General features: G+C 38.9%; 1 long non-coding RNA gene across 2 annotated transcripts in view; it reads left to right on the top strand.

Annotated features, from left to right (window-relative positions):
* LOC125175202 (uncharacterized) overlaps positions 1 to 6,658 on the top strand; it is a 55,374-nt gene extending 48,716 nt beyond the window's left edge. For both annotated transcript variants that reach the window (XR_007155697.1, XR_007155696.1), the window contains exon 4: positions 6,596 to 6,658. This is a non-coding gene — a long non-coding RNA (uncharacterized LOC125175202). The remainder of the gene's footprint in view (positions 1 to 6,595) is intronic.
* Positions 6,659 to 27,899: the final 21,241 nt, after the last annotated feature.

Raw genomic sequence — 27,899 nt, 5'->3', positions numbered from 1 at the left:
CATAATAAGATTTTTTTAAGATTATCAGAGACACGCTGACCTCATGTATCCTGGTATTTTGGGGCTGGAACAAACACAAAGACAGCTATTCGGACACTGTGTCTTCCTCCAAGCCCCCTCCCCCAAGTTAGGGGACAACTGAAATCTGGGTTCCCTTGGGAAAATATTTGCAACATTTTAGGTAAGTTTCTTATAACCTATATATTAAGAGTGGTCTTCCAATTCAGTTAGGAAGAGATAAGTCAAAAAAGTGTAGAGGCAATTCAAATAATAAAAGATACAAGTGGTTAATAAGCATAAAGAATGCATGAGTAAATCTCATTGAGAGTAACAGAAATACAAATTATTACCTGTCAGATTGAAAACACCTATATATGTATTTTTTAAATCTGAAAATCATTTCCAAACTATGGCAAACTTGGAAGAAAAAGAGATATCATCTAATGATGGATATTGGCACTCTTCTACATGGTAACTTAGAATTGTACTTATTTAAAAACTAAGATAGATAGATAGATAGATAGATAGATAGATAGATAGATAAACTAACTTTATTTTAACCTTCCAATCACAATTCTGAGAATTTACTCTAAGGTTTAATCAGACATATACACAAAAATATATGTAGAAAGATGTTGACTGTAGAATTATTTATAATTATAAAAGTCAGAAAAATTCAAAATCAGCCATAGAGTATTTGTTAAATAACTTTGGTATAACCACATGAAAAAATACCATGCACCCATTAGCAGTGATGCAGTAGATATTTATTTACTGACCTGGTAAGATAGTCATGACCTTTTGTTAAGTAGTAAAAGTAGTTAGTACGACTAAATATAATTTATGATATCATTTGGCTAAGAAAGATTTCTTTATATGTCTGTATCAGAATCATATGTATGTATGTGTCTATAAACATATGAACATAGTCAAAATGTTTACAAGTTTAGGAGGTGGAATTATGAGATTTCTTAATGATTTCTATGCTTCTGTATGTTTCCTATTTTTATATCAGATAAGCATGATTAACTTGTATGAGAATGATAAAGAAAGATTCATGGTCCCATTGGATCTTTTACTATTTTACTATTCCCTGAAAAATATTTGTTTTCTGTACTTTCTTCATTCTAGTTTGTAACTTTATTTTTTTTCAATATATGAAATTTATTGTCAAATTGGTTTCCATACAACACCCAGTGCTCATCCCAAAAGGTGCCCTCCTCAATACCCATCACTCACCCTCCCCTCCCTCCCACCCCCCATCAACCCTCAGTTTGTTCTCAGTTTTTAAGAGTCTCTTATGCTTTGGCTCTCTCCCACTCTAACCTTTTTTTTTTTTTTCCTTCCCCTCCCCCATGGGTTTCTGTTAAGTTTCTCAGGATCCACCTAAGAGTGAAAACATATGGTATCTGTCTTTCTCTGTATGGCTTATTTCACTTAGCATCACACTCTCTAGTTCCATCCACGTTGCTACAAAGGGCCATATTTCGTTCTTTCTCATTGCCACGTAGTACTCCATTGTGTATATAAACCACAATTTCTTTATCCATTCATCAGTTGATGGGCATTTAGGCTCTTTCCATAATTTGGCTATTGTTGAGAGTGCTGCTATAAACATTGGGGTACAAGTGCCCCTATGCATCAGTACTTCTGTATCCCTTGGGTAAATTCCTAGCAGTGCTATTGCTGGGTCATAGGGTAGGTCTATTTTTAATTTTCTGAGGAACCTCCACACTGTTTTCCAGAATGGCTGCACCAATTTGCCTTCCCACCAACAGTGCAAGAGGGTTCCCGTTTCTCCACATCCTCTCCAGCATCTATAGTCTCCTGATTTGTTCATTTTGGCCACTCTGACTGGCGTGAGGTGATATCTGAGTGTGGTTTTGATTTGTATTTCCCTGATAAGGAGCGACGTTGAGCATCTTTTCATGTGCCTGTTGGCCATCCGGATGTCTTCTTTAGAGAAGTGTCTATTCATGTTTTCTGCCCATTTCTTCACTGGGTTATTTGTTTTTCGGGTGTGGAGTTTGGTGAGCTCTTTATAGATTTTGGATACTAGCCCTTTGTCCGATATGTCATTTGCAAATATCTTTTCCCATTCCGTTGGTTGCCTTTTAGTTTTGTTGGTTGTTTCCTTTGCTGTGCAGAAGCTTTTTATCTTCATAAGGTCCCAGTAATTCACTTTTGCTTTTAATTCCCTTGCCTTTGGGGATGTGTCGAGTAAGAGATTGCTACGGCTGAGGTCAGAGAGGTCTTTTCCTGCTTTGTCCTCTAGGGTTTTGATGGTTTCCTGTCTCACATTTAGGTCCTTTATCCATTTTGAGTTTATTTTTGTGAATGGTGTGAGAAAGTGGTCTAGTTTCAACCTTCTGCATGTTGCTGTCCAGTTCTCCCAGCACCATTTGTTAAAGAGACTGTCTTTTTTCCATTGGATGTTCTTTCCTGCTTTGTCAAAGATTAGTTGGCCATACGTTTGTGGGTCTAGTTCTGGGGTTTCTATTCTATTCCGTTGGTCTATGTGTCTGTTTTTGTGCCATCTAGTTTGTAACTTTAAATGCTACTCATTAAAAAAAAATTTTTAAGTTTATTTATTTATTTTTGAGACTGAGCAAGAGAGCAAGCACAAGTGGGAGAAGGGCAGAGAGAGGGAGAGAGAAAATCCTAAGCAGGTTTTGCACTCTCAGCGTAGAACCAAATGTGGGTCTCCATCTCATGAACTATAAGATCATGTCCTGAGCTGAAATCAAGGGTTGGATGCTTAACTGACTGAGCCACCCAGGCACCCCAAACCCTACTCATTTAAAATGAAATCAATAGTTTCTTTCCCTCTCCCTCAGCGAGCAACATCGTTCCTTGTAGTTTTTGGCAGAAAAGAGCTGGCAGGAGGGTGTGTTGGTGTCTTCTGGTGTTTATAGGTAAGAACATTACTAGTTTGGCATCTCTTCCAATGCAGTCACCCTAGGCAATGTACTAAACCAAGAACTCTGCCAGTGTGTGTATGTGTTTAACATTCCAAGAAGGGAGCTACTAAAACAATAAAAGTGCTAGATGAGAAAGAGCTCCTGGGAATATGTGTGTGTACACTTTCAGACAGAATACTTGAAACCAAGCCAGTATACAGACTGCATGGACAATCGGGCCATTTTTCTTGCTGCTCTTCTGAGTATTTTATAAACCATACCAGTGTTTGCAGGCACTCTTGCATTTAAACCCAAGTTAGATGCTTTTAAGATACCTTTTAAGGTATCTGTTGAAAAGACAATAAATGCTGTGGGGAATGCGGAGATTGCAAGGCCAAGCACTTGGGTCAGATAAGCCAGTTCTCCAGCCATCTATTTTAATGCTTTAAATGTTAACACATTTTTTAACCCACAAAGAAATTATGGGGTAGCCTAGAAAGAGAAATCATTCGCATCTTAAATGTAGGATACAGAGAGGAGGAAAGACTCTTACCAGTGCAGTATGTTCAGCATCTGTGTTCTTTGAGGTACTTTTAGTGCATAGTAGAATTCACAAGATGAAAGGATGTAACTTACAATAAATGTCTGTTCTCCTATGTATGCAAACTTGTTGTGTACATGATACTGGAATAAGGGTACGTTTGCTCCAATATGTGTCCCTTGGTTTGTGGGTTTGAGCTCCAAGTCGGGGTCTGTGCTGATAGCATGGAGACTGCTTGAGAGTCTCTGTCTCCCTCTCTCTGCTCCTCCCCTGCTCACTCTCTCCCTCTCTCAAAATAAATAAATAAACACTTAAAAAATATATGTGCTGCAGTGCGCCTGGGTGGCTCAGTCATTTAAGCGTCCGACTTTGGCTGAGGTCATGATCTCATGGTTTGTGGATTTGAGGCCCGCATCAGGCTCTTTGCTGACAGCTCAGAGCCTGGAGCCTGCTTCGGATTCTGTGTCTCCCTTTCTCTTCGCCCCTCTCCTGTTTGCTCTCTGTCTCTCTCTCAAAAATAAATAAAAAACATTAAATATGTGTGTGTGTGTGTGTGTGTGTGTGTGTGTGTGTGTGCGTGTGTGTTGGGGCACCTGGGTGGCTCAGTCGGTATCCAATTCTTGATTTCGGCTCAGGTCATGACATTGCAGTTCATGGGTTCAAGCACCATGATGGGCTCCCCATAGCGGGGATCCTGCTTGGGATTCTCTCTCCCTCTCTCTTTGCCTCTCCCCTGCTTGCACACATGCACACATGCTCTCTCTCAAAAATAAATAAACTTAAAAAAATAAATGTGTTCCTTTGTATGAGACTGTTTCTGGTAACATGAACCCTAAAATGCTAATGAACCTCACCACTTCTCTAATTTGCTGGTAAATTATTGGGCTAAACATTTATTTTAAAAAACCCACTTGAGCTAATAACCCACTAATAACCTACTTGAGTAGGTCCAGCAGATCAAATAATTTGCCACATCCCCATTTACTAGGTTCAGAGTAGGATGTCTAGAGACGGGCTTATTGGAGAGGCAGGAATGGAGGACGACAAAACCCTTTATTGAGGATTTTTACCTCCAATAAGAAAAATGCTGGTTACTACAGAAGTGTCTGGATATCTCAATTCTTTTCTGCAAGTTTTATATTACTTATCATTTATGTACCCCCATTTCCTCAAGAGGAAGGAAGGGATAGAACTGAGTGATAAACTAGACAATGGGAGTGGTTAGTGGGCCAAGTGTCTTCCCTTTGTGTTTCTAGCATTTGCCTACTGCTAAGGACATCACAGCAGACGGCATGTAAATAGGGCACAGGATTCATTACTCAGCATCTCCGTGGCAGCTGTTAGGAAACTCCAGAGGATTTCTTTGGAATGTGATGAGCCGGATGCCCTGTCTCCCAGCTGGATTTTACCAGTTTGTCCACATTCTGAAAGCTATCCGAACGATTTTTTAAGATGCTCCCAGACCCTCCCAGTTTTCATAATGACTCTTGTTCTCTACGACAAGCTAAACTTATTTCATTAAGATTTGTCAGCGGTTAACTAAGAGAAGGAGTAGCTGGGAACGAGGAAAATCGGTATAACATGAAAGCGGGGGAAAAACTCATGTATTTTGAATGGATATTATTGGTGGCCTAACTAGGAGGCAAAACGACTCCAGAGTGGAATGAAAAGAATAAAAATAGGAATGCGGTTGGATAGAGCAGAAAAAACATGCACAGTTAACGCAGATCAATGTGAATATGGCTCTCATGCCCACTACGTTTCTAAAATTGAGAACGGTAAACATACTGAATGTCGTTTATTCTAGGAACCTTTTCTCATAAGACAATTCCTATTCTTAAGGAGTAAACTGTCTTTAAAGTCTGTCACAGTCTTTTTCCCATAGTGTCAGAAGAAGGATGCATCAAAAGTTGATAGAGTACCGTATTTCCCTATACGCGGTAGTGAAGTTCGATCCTGCTGACTGTTGCAGTTCCCTTCCAGAGAACTGCGATATTCTCATAAAACAGCTGGCATTGCCTGAAAGGGAGGTATTGTTGGTAGGTAAGCCAACATCCTAGGGGCTGGGACTCTGTCAGCATCTCATATGACAAACATGCTGCTGATCCACTTTTGTTTGTTTTCCCAGACAGAAATGATTGCAACACATTTCAGGGCCAATGCAGAAACTTTGCCTTTGTAACGTATTAACTTGCTTGCAACCTTCAGATGTTTAAAATTACTAAACTGGACAATATCCAACTTAAAAATAAAAAATCAAAAACGCAGCTAAAAACTCTATTGGCCAAGAAGTTATTTGTATATTACTTTTGAAAAGTGATCACCAGTTTTGTTTTTTGGGGGGAGGAGGGTGAGGAGGGAGACCTGGGGTGTTGCTAAAAAAGGAAAAAAAATCCATATTTTTGTGTGTGAATTTTCTTTCCCCAGACAGCTCTGATTTAGTGGGACACATAGATTGAATTTCAAAACACTTGGATACTAACTGTGCTACTTTGAGCAAGTCATTTAATCTCTTTGAACTTCAGTTCATTCATCTGTAAAATGAGGATAGTAATGCTTCCACTGACTACTACACAGTAGTACAATGATTAAAATGATTAAATGAGAGGGGCGCCTGGGTGGCTCAGTTGTTTAAGCATCTGACTTTGGTCCAGGTCATGATCTTGTGGTTTGAGTTTGAGCGCATTTTGGGCTCTGCACTGACAGTGCAGAGCCTGCTTGGGATTCTCTCTCTCTCTCTCTCTCTCTCTCTCTTTCTCCCTCTCTCTGCCCCTCCTCACTGGCTCTCACTATCTCCCAAAATAAATAAATAAATAAACTTTAAAAAAGTGATCAAATGAGATATTGTACATGAAAGCAGTTATCATCTGCAAGGTGCGATACTAATATGGGGACCCTAGGGGCCGTGCTTGTTGTCTTCACAACAGATGCTGGTCCTGAGGCACTGGAGAAGTAGAGGAGACTATCCCAGTTCTATGTCATTTCTCTAGGACTGAGAGGCTAGAAGAAGAGAAAGGAGGGCTCCTGAGTTGGCAACTCCTATTTCTCCAATCACATTTAGAGAAAAATAACTTCCAGTCTTTTCTACCCAAGAAAATGTTGGAAAAACTCATCAAGTATTTAGGCTTCTCCTTTATTCTGCTTCTTTACCTAGACCTGTTGTCCAATATAGCAGCCACCAGTGACTTGTGATTGATGAACTCATGAAATATGGCTGGTCAAAACTGAGATGTGTAAGTGGAAATTACATGCCAAAGTTTGAAGACAATAGTCTAAAAAGAAAGAAAAAAGTAAAATATCTTCTTTATATTTTTACATTGATTATGTTGTAATGATAATATTTTAGATTATTGGGTTAAATAAATATATTGTTAAATGTTATCTCTTTTGATATAGAATGTGACTACTATAGAATTTACCGTTACATATATGGCTCGTTTTTGTATTCCTACTGGATCACATGGCTCTAGACAATCAGAGGGAAGGAAAGACATATCTATCTCCTTTTTTTTTTCTTTTTTTTAACGTTTATTTATTTTTGGGACAGAGAGAGACAGAGCACGAACAGGGGAGGGGCAAAGAGAGAGGGAGACACAGAATCGGAAACAGGCTCCAGGCTCTGAGCCATTAGCCCAGAGCCTGACGCGGGGCTCGAACTCACGGACCGCGAGATCGTGACCTGGCTGAAGTCGGACGCTTAACCGACTGTGCCACCCAGGCGCCCCGACATATCTATCTCCTAATGGCATTATTTACATGCCTCTTGCATTTGTCAGTCTCTACCCACCCTAGCACAGGGCTCATTTTCCTTATCCATCCAGTTCTGGGGCAGCCACTTCATTTGAGAAGTACATGAAGAAACCAAAGAAAGATCAGTAGGAAGGCCCTTCCATCACTCTTACTGCACATGGCACAAAGTAGGCAGTTAGTGTTCATTCATTTCTTCATTCATCCATCCATGCACTCGATGAGTGAGAGAGAAATTTGGCAGTCTCATATCTTGAAAAGACAGAACAGAAAGAAATGATTTCTCTCTTTTTTCACTCTTATGAGTTCTGAAAAGGGAGAAATACTCTGGGCTTTCTACTGTATATTTTCAAGTCACTTATTAAGATATTATTCTAGGGGCGCCTGGGTGGCTCAGTCGGTTGAGCGTCCGACTTCGGCTCAGGTCATGGTCTCGCGGTCCGTGAGTTCGAGCCCCGCGTCGGGCTCTGTGCTGACAGCTCAGAGCCTGGAACCTGTTTCAGATTCTGTGTCTCCCTCTCTCTCTGCCCCTCCCCTGTTCATGCTCTCTCTCTGTCTCAAAAATAAATAAACGTTAAAAAAAAAAAAAGATATTATTCTATAAGATGGTTATTTGTAGCATTTCTTATCTTGTTCTGAAGGTCTAGATACCTTGAAGTCAGGAAATGTATTTTACATACCTTGCTTTGTACCTAACTGGTGCTCAGTAAATGTTGTAGAATGTTATAGGTAAAGTAAATAATATAATCAGTGTATTAATTAATCTTCCTGACCAATATTAAAATTTCAACTTCAAATGCCACATAATTGACATGATGTTGATGATATATACATTTTTAAAAATATGGGTTGTGGTGTAAGATACTTTGTTTCACCTTTTTATTTGTTAAAAAAAAATCTTATTTTTTAAATCACCTGCAGAAGTACTTTATTTGAGAGTGGATAAATTCTTCCCAGATTAAGTCCTAGTTGATTAGGAAACATTTATTCCTAGAATGCAATCCCCACCCATTTTTGTCATCTCAGCAACAAACTAAAAATTGTCCCAGGGGCAAACTGATAAAACCTGTATGAAATAAGAAAAAACAAAACAAAACAGTACGAGAAGAACAATAATCCCATTAACCTGGAAGATCCGGAATGAAAGCTCAGCAGGGGAATGGAGCAGGTTGGAGGTGGGAACAGCCAAAGAGCACAGCGAACACTTCGCAGGCTCCCCACCCAGCAAAGCCCCAGGCTCTGAACAGCCTCCGCCAGTCTAGAAGGGAGGGCTTGGGGGAAGGGCCCAGCTGGGCTGCGGGGATCAAAGAGAAGCAGGGGAAACAGCCAGAGCAGTGTCTGCTCTTTGAGCAAAGATAATGGAATCCTCTCAGGGTGAAGAGAATGAACACACAGAGAGATTTAAAAACACAACAAACCCAGAGCTGATCTGATTCCTTTATTCCATACCTCAAACTCATCAGGCTTGTCCTCAATTCAAAATCACTCTATATTGAATTACAGGGTTAGAAAAAAATAAAAGGGCATCCTGTTGAGTGTTTTTCCAACCGTGGGTTGCAACTCTTTAGTGTGGGAAATCAATTCAGCGGGTAGAAATTTGCATTTTAAAAATGAAATAAAATAGGAAGTAGAGGACTTGCAAATACTAACAATAAATACTGTTTTATGAAAATTTTGGTGTGTTTGTACAGATAAAATGTATTTTTTTTAAAAGTTTATTTATTTTGAGAGAGAGAGAACCTGTGCAGGGGAGAAGCAGAGAGAGAATCCCAAGCAGGTTCCGTGCTTGGGGCTCCAAAGCAGGGCTTGAACTCATGAATCGTGAGATCATGACCTGAGCAGAAACCAATAGTCGAATGCTTAACCGAATGAGCCACCCAGGCACCCCTAAAATGTATTATGGGTCTAAAACAAACTGTGAGACTCAATGAAAACTGATGTAGTCTGTTCCCCTGTCTTATTATTGAGGTGTACTAAAATCAATTCTAGAAAATTAGGTCTTCAGGAATAGGGATTTCATAACTCTAAGATTAATCCTCATTTGAGGTTTTCTTCCTGCATTCTAAAAATGTAGAAAATGTCATAGACTCAGGGCAGCCCTTCAACAAAACAGTCAGTTCTACAGGGAAGAGATTCAGGATCAGGCATTTCATTCTGATGAAGCTAATGATGTTTGTCAGAAACTGTGGGCAACCTTCCTTTAAAGCCCCTAATTAAGGAGAGGGAATGAAAAAAAAAAATGGTAATAGCATGTCTGAAATGTGAAGCTGCCTCTTGGCCCCTATTCATTAGAGAGCCCACAGACTGTGGGCTGTATTTAAAGGAAGGTCTCCGATGGTTTGAGGGAAAAATGAAACAATCCCTCAAATGCTTCTCCTTTACAACTCTTCTCAGCTTACTTATCTCGCCTGGACTTATTTCTCAAAATTTCAGTCAAATATAGTTTACAATTTGCTTTATGATTTAAAAAGCAGACAAGAGTGAATAGATAAAGGACCAGACAGAGAAGAGAGCAGAAACTGTGTAAAAGATTCTGGCAAAATGTGAAGACATTCCCTGATCCATTTGAGATAACCACCAGTGAGTAACCTAGAGAAGTGATCGATTTCCATTTCTAACTCTCCAGGAACTAAGCATCAAATTCAAGGCCGACTAGATGAAGGAAGGACCATTTAACAACAGACTTCAGTATTTTCTGCAAAGCATGAAAGACAAGAAGGGAATTGTGGAGGAAAAAAATCTCTGAGAGAAGTCTGAGTAAAGTTGTGCAACAATAAGAGAAGGCAGATCTCTTCCCACCCACACACAAAGGAAAGGTTTTACAATGGTGTGGCTGCTAAAAAGACCATTTAAAGATGGGCAAACTTCTTTATCTCCCCAAGAAATCAAAGTAAACCATCTGAAACCCAAGCTGTAGGAAATCCCGCTGCTCAGATAAAGGACCCAATGTGACACTGAAAGAGAACTATCACTTTCAAGGAGCAGGAGACTGCCTGGCTTAACCTTGAGCGAAACCTTTCCTTGGCGTCCAGTTCAGGGACACAGACATTCTCTCAGCTGTATCAGAGACATGGATTTTAGCTGTAATTATGGTCTGCTAAACTGGTGTAGCCTTTAGTTAAACAAACAGAATCAGCACATTATCATTAGGGTGGCAACCTAGCTTCTCTCTTGCACAGGGCATTGGTCAGAGAGTGAAGACCATTGTTGCCAGCTTTGATTTTATCTAATCTTTGAGGAGCCCAAAATGAAGTTTCTTTTAGTTTCTCCAAATGAAGAAATATATGCCACTATTCCATCTTACATAGTTTCTGAAAAAACACAAAAAGGCAATATTTACACATGTCATAAGTGGGCACTGAATTGCCATGGGTGAGTTTGTACCAGGCCATCCTCTCTCTCCCACCCGCCCTGAGAAACTGGCACAGAACAGGTCTCATTCTCTACTTTCCTGTCCTTTTTTCCCAGGCCCTTCTCTCCTCTCAGCCTAGTCTGAAGCCTTTGGGACATGCTGTCGTGTCTTAGGTGCAGATGAGTATTTCAGGTTAAATGGTTACTTTCTCTTAATTCTTAACCTGAAAAATGAATCTCTAATGGTGGGAATTTCAAGTTAGCTAAAGACCAATATTAGAGACAATTTTGAGTGGAGAATTAAGCCAATATTTGCTTCACATCATATCATAACAGCAATACTTGCTTCATTTATGAGCCTCTTAATATGAACTTGTCTTCTTCCTTCCTTTAAAAAAAAAAAAAACTGGCTTGGTTGAGTGTCCCACTCTTGATTTCTGCTTGGGTCATGATCCCATGGTCATGGGATTGAGCCTTGCATTGGGCTCTGAGCTAAGCATGGAGATTCTCTCCCTCTCTTTCTTTCTTTCTTTTTTTTTTTTTTTTTTAATGTTTTTACTTTTGAGAGAGAGGGGGCAGGGGAGGGGCATAGAGAGAGAGGGAGAGACAGAATCTGAAGCAGGCTCCAGGCTCCGAGCTGTCAGCACAGAGCTGATGCAGGGGCTCGAACTCACAGAGTGTGAGATCATGACCTGAGCTGAAGTCGGACACTTAACCGACTGAGCCACCCAGGTGCCCCGAATGGAGCTTCTCTTAAGCTTAAGATTCTCTTGGGGCGCCTGGGTGGCGCAGTCGGTTAAGCGTCCGACTTCAGCCAGGTCACGATCTCGCGGTCTGTGAGTTCAAGCCCCGCGTCAGGCTCTGGGCTGATGGCTCAGAGCCTGGAGCCTGTTTCCGATTCTGTGTCTCCCTCTCTCTCTGCCCCTCCCCCATTCATGTTCTGTCTCTCTCTGTCCCAAAAATAAATAAACATTGAAAAAAAAATTTAAAAAAAAAAAAAAAAGATTCTCTCTCTCCTTCCAGCTTGCATGTTCTCTCTCTAAAATAAAACAAACAAACAAAAACAAAACCAAACTTATTTTTTAAAGCAGTTTTGGGTATACCACAAAATCGAGAGGAAGGTTCAGAGATTTACCATATACCCCCTACCCCCATGCATGCCTAGCCTCCCCCATTATCAACATCACTCACTAGAATGGTTTTTTGTGTGTTTGTTTTACCAAGGATAAACATGCGCTGACACATCATAATCACCCAAAACCAAAGTTTACCTTAGGGTTCACTCTTGGTGTTGCATATTTTAGAGGTTTGGACAAATGTATAATGACATACATCCGTCATTATAATTTCACAAACTATCTTCACTGCCCTAAAAATCCTCTGTTCCACCTCTTCTCTCCTTCCCCCACCCCAGGCAACGACTGATCTTTTTGTTGCCTCCATTTCTGCCTTTTCCTGAGTGCCATATAGTTGGAATCATACAGTATGTTGCCTTTTCAGATTGACTTCTTTCACTTAGTAATATATATTAAAGTTTCCTCTATTTCTTTCCATGACTTGATAGCTCATTTCCTTTTCGCTCTGAATAATATGCCATTGTCTGGATGTTTATCCATTCACCTGTGGAGGATATCTTGGTTGATTCTAAGTTTTGGCAGTTATGAATAAAACTGCTGTAAACATTTATGTGTAGATTTTGTGTGGACATAAGTTTTCAAGTCCTTGGAATAAATACCAAAGACTGGATCGTTTGGTAAGAGTATATTTAGTTTTATAAAAAAAACTACCAGTTTTCCAAAGTAGCTGCACCGTTTTGCATTCCCACCAGCAACAAATGAGAGTCCCTGTTCTTGGCAGCATTTGATGCGGTCAGTGTTCTGAGTTTGGGTCCTTCTGATAGGTGCATTTTTTTTTTAATTTTTTTTTTAATATTTATTTATTTTGGGAGACAAAGAGACACAGTGCAAGCAGAGGAGGGGCAGAGAGAGAGACACACACAGAATCTGAAGCAGGCTCCAGGCTCTGAGCTGTCAGCACAGAGCCTGACACGGGGCTCCAACCCACGAAGTGTGGGATCATGACCTGGGCCAAAGTCGGATGCTTAACCAACTGAGCCACCCAGGTGCCCCAAATAGGTCATATTTTAATTTTCAGTTCCCTGATGACATATGATGTAGAGCATCTTTTCCTATGCTTATTTGCCATCTGTACATTTTCTTTGGTGAAGTATTTGTTAAGGTGTTTAGCCGATTTTTAGTCAGATTGTTTGTTTTCTTATTGTTGAGTTTTAAGAGTTTTTTGTTTATTTTGGAGAATGGTCCTTTATCAGATACAGGCATACTTGGAGATATTGTAGATTTTGTTTGAGACCACTGCAATAAAGTAAATACCTCAATAAAGCAAGTTAAATGATTTTTTTGGTTTCCCAGTGCATTAAAATTTATGTTTACACTATATTGTAGTCTACTAAGTGTGCAATAGCATTATGTCTAAAAAATGTGCATACATTAATTAACAAGTACTTTATTGCTAAAAAACACTAATTATCAGCAGAGCTTTCAGTGAGTCGTAATCTTTTTGCTGGTGCAGGGTTTTGCCATGATGTTGATGGCTGATGACCGATCAGGATGGTGGGTGCTGAAGGTTGGGATGACTGTGGAAATTTATTTAAATGAGATAAAAGTGAAGCTTGCTACATCCATTGAGTCCATTTCATAAGTGATTTCTCTGTATAAGTGATGCTGTTTGATAGCATTTTACCCACAGTAGAATTTCTTTTAAAATAATGGAGTCAACTGTCTCAAATCCTGCTGCTGCTTTATCAACTACATTTACGCTAAGTCCATCGTTGTCATTTCAACAATCTTTACAGCATCTTTACCGGGAGTTGATTCTATCTCAAGAAGCCAGTTGCTCATCCATAAGAAGCAACTCTTCATCCATTAAAGTTTTATCATGAGATGGTAGCCATTCAGTCACATTTTCAAGCTCCACTTCTAACCCTAGTTCTCTTGCTATTTTCACCACATCTGTAGTTACTTCCTCCACTAGAGTCATAATCCCCTCAAAGTCATCCATGAGGGTTGGAATCAACCTCTAAATTCCTGTTAATGGTGATTTTTTTATCTCTTCCCATGAAACACGAATGTTCTTTTTTTTAATTTTTAAAAAATGTTTATTTATTTTTGAGAGAGAGAAAGAGAGAGAATGTGAGTGGAGGAGGGGCAGAAAGAGAGAGGGAGACACAGAATCCAAGGCAGGTTCCAGGCTCTGAGCTATCAGCACAGAGCCTGACGTGGGGCTTCAACTCACGGATCATGAGATCATGACTTGAGCAAAAGACAGATGCTTAACCGACTGAGCCACTCAGGCACCCAAAACACTAATGTTCTTTAAAAAAAATTTTTTTTAAATTTTTTTTTAGAGTTTACTTATTTTTGAGAGACAGAGACAGAGTGTGAGCAGGGGAGGGGCAGAGAGGGAGACATAGAATCCAAAACAGGCTTCAGGCTCCAAGTTGTCAGCACGGACCCCAATGTGGGGCCTGAACTCACGTGCCCCGAGATCATGACCTGAGCCCAAGTCTGGTGCCCAACTGAGTGAGCCACCCAGGTGCTCCCAAAACACTAATGTTTTTAATGGCATCTAAGGTGGTGGAGCCTTTCCAGAATGTTTTCAATTTACTTTGCCCAGATCCATCAGAATAAATCACTATGGCGGCTATAAAATTTATTTCTTCAGTTATAAGATTTGAAAGTCAAAATTGCTCCTCAATTTATGGGCTGCAGAATGGATATTGTGATAGCAGGCATAAAACAACATTCATTTCATTGTACATCACTGCGTCAGAGCTTTTCGGTAACCAGATGCATTGTCAATGAGCGGTAATATTTTGGAAGGAATCATTTCTTCTTCTTCTTCTTCTTTTTTTTTTAAAGCTTATTTATTTATTTTGAGAAAGAGAGCAGTAGGGGAGGAGCAGAGGGAGAGGGAGAGAGAGAATCCCAAGCAGGTTCCTGGCTGTCAGCACAGAGCCTGATGCGGAGCTCGAACTCACAAACTGTGAGATCAAGACGTGAGCTGAAACCGAGTCTGACGCTTAACTGACTGAGCCACCCAGGTGCCCCAAGATTCATTTTTTCTGAGTAGCAGTTTTCAACAGGGAGCTTAAAAAATCGACAGATATGCTGTCATTCAGGCTTTATTGTTCCATTCGTAGAGCACAGGCAGAGTAGATTTAGCATAATTCATACGGCACAAGGATTTTGGGAATGGTAAATTATCATTGGCTTCAGCTTGAAGTCACTAGCTGCATTAACCCCTGATAAGAGTCATCCTGTCTTTTGAGGCTTTGAGACCAGGGACTGAATTCTCTCTAGCTATGAAAGTTCTAGATGACATCTTCTTCCAATAGAAGATTGTTTTGTCTACACTGATAATTGTTTAGTGTGGTCATCTTCATTAATTACCTTAGCTAGATCTCCTGGACAACTTTCTGCAGCTTCTACGTCAGCACTTGCTGTTTCCCTTGCACTTTTCTGCTATAAAGATGACTTTTTTCTTTAAACTTCACGAACCAACCTCTGCGAGCTTCCAACTGTTACGCTGCAGCATCCTCACGTCATTCACCCTTCACAGAATTGAAGAGAGGTAGAGCCTTGATCTGGATTCAACTTTGGCTTAAGGAAATGTTGTGGCTGGACCAATCTATGCAGAACACTCAAAATTTCTCCATATCAGCAGTAACTGTTTCGCTTTCTTATCGTTTGTATGTTCCCTGGAGTAGCACTTTTAGCTTCCTTCAAGAACTTTTCTTTGCACTCAACTTGGCTCACTGGCACAAGAGGCCTAGCTTTCAGCTTATCTCAACTTTCGATGTGCCTTCCTCACCAAGCGTAATCACTTCTAGCTTTTGATTTAAAATGAGAAATGTGTGACTCTTGCTTTCATTTGAACTCTTAGAGGCCACTGTAGGTTATTAATTGACCCGATTTTATTATTGTTGTGTCTCAGGGAATAGGGAGGCCTGAGGAGAGGGAGAGAGGTAGGGGAACAGCCAGTGAGGGGAGCACTCAGAACACACACATTAATTAAGTTTACCATCTTATATAGGGGCAGTTTGTCACACCCCAAAACAGTTACAATAGCAACATCAAAGATCACTGATCACAGATCACCATAACAAATATAATAATAATAAATAAGCTTGAAATATTGTGAGAATTACCAAAATGGGCTGCAGAAACATGAAGTGAGCCAATGCTGTTGGAAAAATGGCACCAATAGACTTGCTCAGCGCAAGGTTTATAAAAAATGCATTATTTGTGAAGTACAATAAAGCAAAGCACAGTAAAATGAGATATGCCTATATGTGTTTTGCAAATGTTTTCTCCCAGTCCATGACTTGTCCTTTAATTCCCTTGATATTGGCTTTTGCAGAGCAGCAGAAGTTTTTAATTTTAATGAAGTCCAGCTAATCAGTTACTTCTTTTATGGATTGTGTCTTTGGTGTTATATCTAAAGTCATCACCATACTCCAGGTCACTTAGGTTTCCTCCTATGTTATATTCCAGAAGTTTTATAGTTTTATATTTTACATTTAGGTCTATTATCTATTTTGAGTTAATTTTGTGGAGGGTGTAAGGTCTGCATCCAGATTTATTTATTTTTTGCATGCGGCTGTCTAGTTGTTCCAGCACAATTTGTTGAGAAGACTGTCTTTTTGCTCCATTGTATTTTCCATTGCTCATTTGTTAAGGATCAGTTAACTATATTTATGGGGTTCTACTGCCGGGTTCTGTATTCTGTTTAATTGATCTATTTGTGTATTCTTTTACCAATAACAAACTGTCATGATTCCCATAGCTTTATTATAAATCTTGGAAGTCAGGTAGTGTCAGTCCTCCAACTTTATTCTCCTTAAATATTGTATTGGTTATTCTTGTCTTTTGCCTCTACACATAAACTTTAGCATCAGTTTGTTGATATGTATACAATAACTTGTTGGGATTTTTACTTAGATTGCATTCAATCTACAGATGAAGTTGGGAAGAACAGATAACAATATTGAGTCTTCCTATTCATGAACATGGAATATCTCTCCATTTATTTAGTTCTTTGATTTTGTCCATCTGAGTTTTATAGTTTTCCTCATATAGATCTTATACATATTTTGTTAGATTTATTCTTAAGTGTTTCAATTTTGAGCATGCTAATGTAAATGGTATTATGTTTTTAATTTCAAATTCTATTTGTATATTATTGGGTTTTGTATATTAACCTTGTATACTGCATCTTCCTTTCCTCCTCATCAAATATTTCTTTTTTTATTAAAAAATTATTTTTAATGTTTTATTTATTCTTGAGAGAGAGAGAGAGAGAGAGAGAGAGAGAGAGAGAGACAGAGCATGAGTGGGGGAGGAGCAGAGTGAGAGAGGGACACAGAATCTGAAGCAGGCTCCAGGCTCTGAGCGGTCAGCACAGAGCCCGATGCGGGGCTCGAACTCACAGACCATGAGATCATGACCTGAGCTGAAGTCGGATGCTCAACCGACTGAGCCACCCAGGCACCCCATCTTCTTCATCAAATATTTCTGAATGTCTACCATGTGGTAGGCAGTCTCTAGCAGCACAATCCCTCCTCCAGAAATTCAGAGTTTAGTGAGCAACATAGATAAATATAAAAATTGAAAACATATGTTATTTTAAGGGATGTATGAAAGAGGTCCTTTCAATGGGACCTTGGTTGGCCAGAAAAGACTTTTTAGAGAGGTATGAAGTGAGTCTTAAAGGATGAGCCTTACATCAAGTGAAGGAGCAAGGGCATTGTAGACAGAAGGTGATAGAAAGAGAAATGGATGAGAAACAAGATGTTCTTTTCCAGGATCTATGTGTGACTGAGTAGCAAGAGATAGGGCTGAAGAGAAAAGTGGGGTATACTATTGCATCCCTGTTAGGGACCTTGTTTTTTTATTCTAAAGCTCAGTGATTTAAGTTATTTTAGCAGCAGAACTTGTTTTTAGTTAAATCTTGTGTGGTACACCAATACAAAAATTAGATTAAAGACATTTAACTAGATGCATTTATTTTACAGATTAAAACAATGAAGATACGGACATTTGTTTGAATACAAAATTGATGGAGATTACAGATGATAGTTATGTCTTATATCAGCCTCAGCTTTGCAATTCTTTTATGTGTGAGTTTTGTCTATTGTACAGTGGCAAGATAATTTTGATTCACAGATGTAAATAGTTGCAAATGGTGACAGTTTTAAAATGTTATCTGGAAATCTCAGGATAGTGTTGTATATAAAGAAATGGAAGAGAAGGATTGGTTCTTAGATCTACAAAAAGCTGTAATTCTAGTTTGGGTGAGTCTGAGGATGATGACACCAGAAACTAAAGCTGAATCAACCAGAGGGTAATTTCCAGGAAAAAAAAAAAAATGAGTTTACTTGTTGACATTTTGTGTTTAGGAATTTCACATCAGAATACAGAAAACTTCTTAGAAACATGGAAATAAGTGGTTCATTGAAACTGAACATGAACAATACATTATTTTAGAATTATGTGACCTCATTTTTCTCTGACCTCCTCTGGCCTGCTTTTGACACAGTTTTAATGGTTCATTTAAGAAATTCTTCACTTTTTTTGGAAGAGCACTGGGTGTTGTATGTAAGCTAATTTGACAATAAATTATATTAAAGGAGAAAAAGAAAGAAACTCTTCACTTCTGGAAATTCACGTGGCTGCTCAGCCTGTGGTTCAGAATTCTGCTGCTTCATCATTTTGAAATCTTGACGTGGCTACAGATGCATTCAGACCAATGTCGTTTTATATTTGGCAAAGTTGGAATAGTTCACAGAGATCCTTGTGTCCTTTCTGATTGCAACACACATCTCAGCTAGGTCATGCTGCCATTCTTCTCCCTCTGTCAGGCTGAATTAGAATGTGTGTATTTAGCGAACGGCTTGTAGAGCAAAATGTTCTTAATATTTCTTGGTGCTGTGACACCATCACCATTCATTTTTTCATTTACTTGGCTATTGTTCCCATGGAAATAGATGCTAGGTTCTTCCTCGATTTTAAAGGCAAATTATTGTGTTAATTTACTAGAGCTTCCCTAACAAAGTACCACAAACGGGGTAGCTAAAAAAGCTGGAATTAGGGGCGCCTGGGTGGCTCAGTCGGTTGAGCGTCCGACTTTAGCTCAGGTCACATTGCGGTCCGTGAGTTCGAGCCCCGCATCAGGCTCCGGGCTGATGGCTCAGAGCCTGGAGCCTGCTTCGGATTCTGTGTCTCCCTCTCTTTCTCCCCCTCCCCCGTTCATGCTCTGTGTCTCTCTGTCTCAAAAATAAATAAACATTAAAAAAATTTTTTTAAATAAAAAAAAAGCTGGAATTAAAATTTTTTTAATGTTTATTTATTTTTAAAGGAAGGACAGTGTGAGCAGGGGAGGGACAGAGAGAGAGAGGCAGACACAGAATCCAAAGCAGGCTCTAGGCTCTGAGCTGTCAGCACAGAGCCCAACGTGGGGCTCAAACTCACGAGCTGCGAGATCATGACCTGAGCCCAAGTCAGATGCTCAAGTTGAAGTCAACTGAGCCACCCAGGCACCCCTAAAAAAGTGGAAATTTCTTTCTTTTATTTTTTTCCCTTTTCTTTCTTTCTTTTCTCTTTTTTAGAAAAAGAGAGAGTGTGTGAGATAGGGAGAGGGAGAGAGGTAACTTTTTAAAAATACGTTATTTATTTATTTGAGAGAGAGAGAGAGAGAGAGAGAGAGAGAGAGAGAGAGAGAGAGAGAGAAACCTTAAGCATGATCCACGCATAGCACGAAGCCTGACTTGGGTCTCAATCCCATGACCCTGGGATCATGACCTGAGCTGAAGTCAAGAGTCAGATGTGCAACCAACCAAACCACCCAGGCACCCCTAAAATAGATCTTTAATGTCTTGTTTACTTTATTGAGGGTAGTTGTAATAGCTCTTTAAAATCTTTGATAATTCCCCACATCTGGGTCATTTTAGCATTGAGGCTATTGATTATTTTTCCTTTTAGAATTTCCTTGGTCATATTTTCCTGGTTTTTTATATGCCAAGTAATTTTGAAGTATATGTGGACATTGTGGTGGTTATATTATAAAGACTTTAGGCTCAGTTATATTCATTTAAAGAGTGATGTTTTTGGTTTATAGAAAGTTATTTTGATTAGACTTAAACTGCAAATTCTGACTCACCTGTGGAGATTGGAAGTTAAAATCTTGGCTATATATATATATATATATATATATATATATATATATATTTAGAGAGAGAGAGAGAGAGAGAGTGCAGTGAGGGAGGGGCAGAGAGAGGTAGAGAGAGAGAGAGAATCCCAAGCAGGCTCTGCACTGTCAGGGCAGAGCCAGTCTGGGGGCTCGATCTCAAGAACAGTGAGATCATGACCTGAGCTGAAATCAAGAGTCAGACACTTAACAGACTGAGCCACCCAGGTGCCATAGCAATAAAAAATTTATTATTATTATTATTATTATTATTATTATTATTATTTTATTTTATTTTTAGCTTGAGCTATAAGCTTTCTGGAGTCTGTACCATGTATATGTGGTTTTGAAGACAGTCATGTATTTAAATAAGGATATTAATAGAATCAGGTGGCCACTTCCCTGGCTCTCTCCCTTTTGTGATGTCCCTCTTACTGTCTGTGGGCTCTAGTCACCCTGGGCTTCATGCCAGGATCCTTGGGCCAGAAATACCATCTGTGAGGAGATAATTTGAAATGATGTAAATAATCTCTTTCTCTTCACATTCTAATCAAATTCTTATCCATTGATGACCTCCTAGTCTATGTTGATGATTCTTGAATGAATCAATTATTGTCATGATTGCAAAATAGTGATTTTCTATCATTATTGTTTCTTCTATTTAATAGTTGTCATTCAGGTTAAGGAAGGACTTCCCCTTCAGCCCCATTTATTTATTTGTATGTTTATTATCAAGAAACATTCATGGATTCAACTACATGTTGAATGATTGTTCATTAAACTATCTTGTTCTGTAATTTTGGCATCTTCACTGAATTTATTTAATTTTGTAGTCTCTCTTAAATGATTTTTAAGGGGTACCTGGGTGGCTCAGTCAGTTAAATGTCTGTCTTGATTTCAGCTCAGGTCCTGATCTCATGGTTTATGGGACCGAGTCCTGCATCAGACTCTGCCCTGTAGCTTGGAGTTGGCTTAGGATTTTCTCTCTCTATCCCTCTCTCTCTGCCCCGCCCCTGCTCATGCACTAGTGCTCTCTCTCCTTCTGAAAACAAATAAACATTAAAAAAAATAATTTTTAACAGGTGAAAGAATTAATAATGTAACCTAAGTTTCCTAAAATTATAAACGAATACAAATCAGTAATGTTTAACTTAAAAACAATTTTCTTAAAAAATTTTTTTCTTAATGTTTTTGAGAGAGAGAGAGAGAGAGAGAGAGAGAGAGAGAGAGTAGGGGAGGGGCAGAGAGAGAGGGAGACACAGAATCTGAAGCAGGCTCCAGGCTCTGAGCTGTCAGCGCAGAGCTGATGCGGGGCAGGAACTCATGAACTGTGAGATCATGATCAGAACTGAAGTCGGATACTTAGCCAACTGAGCCACTAAGGTTCCCCCCAATTTTTTTCCTTAAAATAAATTCTCTGCATTTATTAATTAATGATTGTCCGTCCCCACAAAATAAAAAAAAAAAATTCTCATGACTTTTCCACTGAGTCATGATGTTACTTAGCAAATTTTACCTGTTAACAGCTGTTCTTTTGAATTAAGAATTTTCTGAGAGTTGATAATTTTAATATTGAACAGTAAGGGTGACATATGGGTTGTGTTTTTATTGTAGGGTGTTTTTTTTTTTTTTGGAATTTAAAAACTCACTAAAATGGTCTTTAGCAATTGTAATTATGAACTGCTTTCAAAGTAGCATTTACTAAATATTGATCACATCATAGTTCTATACTTACATGATTTATAAACCACAAACTGTGTAGTATCTAAGATATTCTAAAAGGATCATAATTAATTCTGTAGTTATACACACACATCTTTGGGTGTGATTTATAGAAAGGAGCCATTTCTCTTGCATTGCTAATAAATCATATATAAAAGCAATCCTAGAAAATGTTTTCGGGGTGCCTGGGTGGCTCAGTTAAGCATCCAACTTCGACTCAGGTCATGATCTCACAGCTCATGAGTTCAAGCCCTGCATTGGGCTCTGTGCTGATAGCTCAGAGCCTGGAGCCTGCTCCCTCTCATGCTCTCTCTCTCTCTGTCTCTCAAAAATAAATAAAAAATAATTTTAAAAATTTTAAAAAATGTTTTCAAGAAACTCATTATTAGGACAAATATATAGCTTCCATGGCAAGACAATTTATTTAGATATTAATTTATGGTTTGTCCTCGTTGCTGCAGGCATTTTATCCTGCAACCATCTACGATGATAACCTGATCAGTGTTTCCATTGCTGGGTCAATAGTCAAAGTTTTCTGCTCTCCAGAAGGCAATTCCCTTCAAGATTTGTGTGTTGAAAGTTGAGTTTGGGGCTCGATTGTGCCAGTGGTGGAGTTATTTCCAAGGTCAGGAGAGGTGGAGATAAGCTGGAGCTGATCTAGGGAGGTATTTGGAAATTTGGCTGATTTTGATTTTGTGATTCTGTGAGCTCCCATTTGGTGCTCCTGGGTGGTGGTAAGACTGCTGATGGGAGTGGTGGGCTGGTGCTTCAGGGAGGCTGGACCCAAGGGATTGGGTGGACTTGGACAATAGCCACATCAGCTGTGACTACAGAAATCTAAAGATAAGAAAAATGTTTTCTGAATGTTCTGGACTGTACAAGATGCTTGGGATTTTCACAGAATCTAAAGGATATTGGAGACTTTTTTTTTTAATTACATTCAAATTAGCATATAGTGAAACAATGATTTCAGGAGTAGATTCCTTAAGATATTAAAGACTTCTGCACACAAGATAAGGGATTAGATTTTACTAGATTAGGGAAAAAAATAGTTTTGCTGCAATCTTATACCTGAGGGCTTTGTGGTAAAATTATTAATTGTTATACATTCATAATGACTGTATGGAAGTTATAACAGACATTTATTTGCACCTGTTATCTAAGACCAATCTTTCAAGTTCTGAGGCCCGTGACATGGTGATATAAAAAGGAGCTTGGTATGTCATTGATGTGGTAAGAAGAATTGCTCTGTTTGCTTGCAGCTTCAAGTCTACTGATTAACTGAGATTGCTGTAATCTTGTAATCACAAGTTACCTTGGTTAATTGAGTTAGTAAATTCTTCCCTAGTGGGCAGGAAAGTTCAGTTAACTGGGAAGCTTTAGCCTTGGGAAGCCTTGAAATGAATTATTGAAATAGTTATTGGATTTGAAGCCAAGTATTAATATTTTGTATTAAAAGGGAAACTAACATTTGTTATGTTTTTAATTGTGTATTTGTAACTTTTAAGAGAACTTGGGAATCACACTATTAATAAGCTTATTAGGTGAACAAGAATACCAATTAATAAGAAGGTTTTCTGTATTAGGTCAGACTATTGAAATATTTAAAAAGCATAGAGAATACACACACACACACACACACACATATATAAATTAGAATATACATCTTAAATATTTAAAAAGCATATATAATAAATATATATTAGAATATATCTATATAAATATTATATAGATATATTCTAATATTTTTTTAAGTTTTATCTGTTTAACTAATCTGTATACCCAACATGGGGCTCGAACTCATGACCTGGAGATCAAGAGTCTCATGCTCCTCTGACTGAGCCAGTCAGGTGCCCCCAAAATATATTAATTAATGCAGCTTAACATGTTTGAATCTATTTATTTATTCAAGAGTATATGTGGGATTGAATATAATTCAAAGAACTCTTAAAAGTTTCTGTTAAAACTTACTGCATTTATAAATGAGAAAATAATATTTGCAAGTTGAACTTAAAAGCCCAATAAAGAAATGGGCCTTTTACATTTGTGACTTTAATAGATTTAACTAATTTCAGTAAAAAAACCATTTAGATCATTTTTTTTATGTACAAAAGTCACTCTTGAGGATAACAAAAGCCTGAAATCAACACAGAGGAAGAGTTCTGGAAAGCCAGTTGCTAGGTGAATATATTCATTTTGTGGAAGAGAAAGCTGGGCTTAATGACTGTGTAAAGTTCTTCTGTCATTATCTGTACTCTGCTTTGAATTCATCCATAAACATGACACTATCTTTGGAAATGTCAATAAGCAAGATAATTAAAACAGACTAAGTAATATTCTCTCCAAACTTGGAAGTTTCCTGAATCACAATCATATTTTCTCTGTCAGAATAAATTTTCAATCTCTATCATATATATTATATTATTTTATATTAATATCATATATATTATATAATATATAATGTATTATATATTATATGTTGTGTGTGTGTGTATATATATATATATATATATATATATATATATATGGAGAGAGAGAGAGAGGTATTTTAATGTTCACTAGCAGAATAATGTACAATCATGCAAGGTAACAGGCACATGAGTGTCTTTTCTAGAAGATTGGGAGTCTCCTTAAATCTGTCCTTGCCCCTTGAGGCTTTCAGTGTTTGCTAGTATTTCCTCTGTACCTTTATCTCCTGGTCTCTCCAAGCTGTGTCATTTGCTTATGGAAATTCTAGGCATCCACTTGAGCCCTATCATATGAGTGACAAGCTATGGCCTTTGAGAGAGGACAGTGCTGGCTTCTCACGAACAATGCAGGACTTTGAAGAATAAAGTATTTATTTATTTTTAAAGGTTTATTTATTTATTTTGAGAGAGAGGCAGAGAGAGAGCGAGAGAGAGAGAGGGAGAGAGAGGGAGAGAAAGTGGGGGAGGGGCAGAGATAGGGAGAAAGAGAGAATCCCAGGCAGGCTCAGTACTGTCAGCACAGAGCTCAATGTGGGGCTTGAACTCACAAAGTGTGAGATCATGACCTGAGCCAAAACCAAGAGTCGGTGCTTAACTGACTGAGCCACCCAGGCACACCTAAAGCATTTATTTTTTTAAATCAATAGACATTGTGCTAGTTTAGAGTTTCCTAAACTGTTTTGGTTCCTGATATCACCATTAGTATCCTAATAATTTTTCTACAACAGACCTGGGCTAAAAGAAATACTTAATTGTTGCATTTATTAAGTTATTATATTTGAACACTTTATTAAATATGTAGCTATTGGCAAAGCAAGTACACATCCGTAAAAGGAAAAGTAATACCTAGTTTCAATTTTGAACTAAAACAATTATCAGTGTGTGGGCCTTTTGGGCACTGCTAACCCTCACCAGTCTTGGAATCAGTCTGGACACTGCCATTCTTATTTCCTGCTCCACGTTGATCTTCATGCGGATTTGCTTTTTATTACAGCAACTGCTGAAAGCCCAGCTTTGCCAAAAAAGAAACGTCACTAAAGGGAATGTAGCATGGTCTCATGACACTGTGAATCACCCTGAGATAGTAGTGGTTGCCAACAGGAACTTCTGTGCCATCCTTGAAATTTTTATTTAGAATTCTTTGAGTTCTCTGTGGCACCTGCGGTACCTTAAGGTACTGTTTAGGAACTGCAGTGCTAGGTGAAGGAAAACAAAAGGCTATATTCCATGTTAGGAACCCAACTATAGTAGAGCATATAGATATGTGGTCAATTTATTCCATAAGACAGAGTACTGCAATGAAAATACAGGTTTTTTTTTTTTTTTGTTTGTTTGTTTTGTTCGTTTGTTTTTGGCCTGCTTAGTATCTGAATTCCCTTCCTACATTAAAAAAAAAAAAATCTATACTATCTGGTTCTTAGGTGGGAGAGGTCATCTTCCACTACAGAATCTGAATAGACCTAAAGCCTCATTTTCAACCACCCTGAGTGAGGGCCTTGGTCCTTAGGCTCCACAATCAGACCTGTGTATTTTGGATTTTCAGTCAGAAGTAATTGACACAAACAAAGGGTTGGGGATGTCAGGGAAATCTTTCTTTCTGGCTGTGTTGTTAGTGTGCACACTGGCAACCAAGGCAGTGGTGGGGCCAGTGTTAGTGCTGCAGTGTGGACATCCTTGGCAGTGGCCCTGATAGGTGGCCGTGTCCTCGCTGGACTGGATCTGTGGCATGATTCCAGCTATGGTTTTGGTGGTGTAGGCTCCCTTTTTATTTGCTCATTCTGAACATAGTTCTCTGGTCTTCCTGAGGGTATGGACAACCAAATATCCTTTCAATGAATTTCTTTCTTTGTTTAAATCACCCCAACTGCTGCCAGTAAAAAGACGTGTGACCGAAGATTTCCATTATCAGAGGAGAGGCAAGATCATAGAGAACGTATTACACTGACTTCACCCGATGGAACAAAAATCTGAGAAAGCACTGAGACGTGCCCCTGAAAGCTCTGGGTACTACCTAATAACCATTGGAGAATCAGCCCTCAAAGGCTAAAAAAGCTGTAAACAAGGAGGGACAGATAACTTGGACAGATTTGAGAGAGCAGAAAACGTGGAAACTTAGCACAGAATGCACCAGGTCCTATTAGGTGAATTTTAAAATGACCCCCTTGTGGTAAGTAGGAGAGTTTGTGAAGTACGTGTCATTAGGGATTATGCCCAGAAAAGGGAGGATGACGTACAATACAGGGAGCTAGCCATGACAGCAATAATTAGAAATCAACTCTGACTAATGTGGGTCTGCCTGAAAGAGGAAAAGAATATCAGGAAATAGAATCCTAGAAGCATATCCGTGAATGAAGAAAAAGTTGTAGCAGGAAGAATTGTTCTGCTGTTTTGAAGAAACACAGGTTCCTCAAGATAAAACAAAACCCCCGAAAAACAGAATGAAAGCTGTAGAAGAAGACTTTTCTTGCCTCAGTAGATTAGAATAGGATATGGATTTTTAGCCTATGAACTCTCTGTGAAATAAACTGAATTCTTCTTTTTTTTTCTTCTTCTTCTTTCAATGGACTGGTTGTTTGGCTTTCATGGGATGAAGCAATTTCAAATGTGACTCATTTTATCCCTTGGTAAGTGAAATCATGTACACATGCCAGAGTTAGGTACACACAAGCTTGGGGACTTCCCTGCTCTTAGGAAAGCTATGTGGTGGGAGTATTTGGCACAAGAGCCTCTCAAATATTAGGCAACACTATAGTTTCTGCTACTTATAGCAGAAGAAGATTATAGCAATATTCTTTTTTTTTTTTTTTTCAACGTTCATTTATTTTTGGGACAGAGAGAGACAGAGCATGAACAGGGGAGGGGCAGAGAGAGAGGGAGACACAGAATCGGAAACAGGCTCCAGGCTCTGAGCCATCAGCCCAGAGCCCGACGCGGGGCTCGAACTCACGGACCGCGAGATCGTGACCTGGCTGAAGTCGGACGCTTAACCGACTGCGCCACCCAGGCGCCCCTATAGCAATATTCTTAAAGGCATGTGAATATCCTTAATGTAAAACCTCATATCATTTCTCAAAAGTCAATTTAAAAACAATTGCCTAAGTTGTTTTAATTATGCTTTAGTGTTCTAACCTATCCACCCAACTTGTTGACCTATGTGCTCTAGGTCAGCTGTCCTGGGTGTGTTTTTTAAATCAAATTCTTATACGCTAACTCTTTCTATCATGAAAAGAAGGTTGTTTCATCAACTGGAAGAGGAAAGTCTTACCTTGTTGCAGTACTAAGGAGATATCATATTTTATGCTGTTGAGTTTATTGCTTATGAGTTTAGATCAAGATTCAATTATTGGACTTGTTTGTCCTTCCATAATGGTCAAAGACAGAGAAGGAAGCCAGAAGTTTGGGGAAAAAAGTCCCTGGAATTTAAAGGAAGTTACCCGATAGGAGATATATACTGATGCCAGGGGTCAACCAACACAAATCTTCCTCTGGGTACTTGGCATAAAATATTGAAGAGAATCATCCTTATCACTTTTGCAAATGGATGTGAGCAGAACCCTTCACATCTGATAACAACCTGCATTTCCAATATTCTATCTACTCTTTTCTCCCACATACCCTAAGCACCCCCTGGCCCCTTCATGGTTTCCTTTCCACAGTGGGACCTTTGTGACTTTGCTCTTTCCTCTTCCTCCTTAGTGCCGAGTTATTTATTCTGTCATTTGCACCCCTACAGGACTTGGTTCATAGCTCTGTAAGCATAGGGTCTGCTTCATTATACTACTTCTGTTTCTCTCTTTACCTTCTTTATTTGCTGAGATTCTTTTTTTTTTTTAATGTTTATTTGTTTTGAGAGAGAGAGAGAGAGAGAGAGAGAGAGAGAGGGAGGAGGGGGCAGAGAGAGAGAGA

The sequence above is a fragment of the Prionailurus viverrinus genome, chromosome C2, assembly GCF_022837055.1.
Source record: "Prionailurus viverrinus isolate Anna chromosome C2, UM_Priviv_1.0, whole genome shotgun sequence".
NCBI lineage: Eukaryota > Metazoa > Chordata > Mammalia > Carnivora > Felidae > Prionailurus > Prionailurus viverrinus.
Note: the sequence above shows the minus strand (reverse complement) of the source record. Positions and strands in the feature narration are given on the sequence as shown.